Below are 1,031 nucleotides of genomic sequence, written 5' to 3'. Positions count from 1 at the left end.
TATAGGTGTCAGGCTTTTCCTTCATATGTTGGGATCCAGAATCTACTGTATTCGGGTTAGCCCTGGAAAAGCCCGTAGCTGTCTTTGGGTAATCGGCTCCGGAATACCTAAGATAGCCTGAATTCTTTCTGAAGACAGCATTCCTTTTCCAGGAGTTAGCATAAAGCCTAGATACTCTACTCTTTGTTGAAGGATTTAAACCCTATTTTTAGAGACCTTAAAGCCTCTCTTGGCTAGGAAATTTAGGATTTATAAGATATGTTTGCACCCCAATTCTTCAGTAGGAGAGCAGATTAGTAGGTCATCCACATATGAGATGTCCTGTCCACACTCCTCAAATGGTGTCTCTTAAATCCTCTGTCAAGGCCTGTCCAAATAATGTGGGCTATCTCTGAATCCTTGGAAGAGAATTGTCCATGTAAGCTGTTTTTTTGTTTGTTTTTTTTTGTCACTGGGCATCTGTCCATTCAAAGGCAAACAAGAATTGGCAATTTGGGTCTAATGGGACACAAAAGAAAGTATCTTTCAAGTCTAATGCTAAGAATCATTGAGTTTGAGAGGGAAAATTTCCCCAAATTGTATATGGATTTCTTATTATGAGGTGTATAGGAATTACAGCCTCAATAGTTCATAAATCTTGGACCAACCTATATATTCCTTCTTTTTCCCTAATAGGTAGGATAGGGGTGTTGCAAGGGGGGAATTACAAGGAATCAGTAGTCCGTGACCAAGGAATATTGTCATAACCTTTTGTGGGCCCCTCCCTTCTTCTGGATTTATAAGATATTGCCATGTATTTGGAAATTTGCTAAGATCCGTCAGTCTGATCATGAAGAACAAAGGAGACAATTTCTGGAGGAGCCCTCTGGGCTCAGCCTGGAGTTCTCATGGCCCAGACCTGGAGGTTAAGCTCCTGGTTTATGTCGGTATCTATTTCAACTCTCCTCTTTTTACAAGTAAGGTTATAATTGGAATAGGATTTGAAATATCTGTTGAAAAAAATCACTAAGGTTTTCACTTTATTTAAATTT

At 39.4% G+C, this 1,031-nt stretch overlaps 1 protein-coding gene across 1 annotated transcript in view; it reads left to right on the top strand.

The window, feature by feature from the left end:
- NLRP3 (NLR family, pyrin domain containing 3) overlaps positions 1–1,031 on the top strand; it is a 56,180-nt gene that overhangs the window by 15,649 nt on the left and 39,500 nt on the right. The gene's annotated exons all lie outside the window — the stretch shown is intronic.

The sequence above is a fragment of the Myotis davidii genome, unplaced genomic scaffold (assembly GCF_000327345.1).
Source record: "Myotis davidii unplaced genomic scaffold, ASM32734v1 scaffold2641, whole genome shotgun sequence".
Lineage (NCBI taxonomy): Eukaryota > Metazoa > Chordata > Mammalia > Chiroptera > Vespertilionidae > Myotis > Myotis davidii.
Note: the sequence above shows the minus strand (reverse complement) of the source record. Positions and strands in the feature narration are given on the sequence as shown.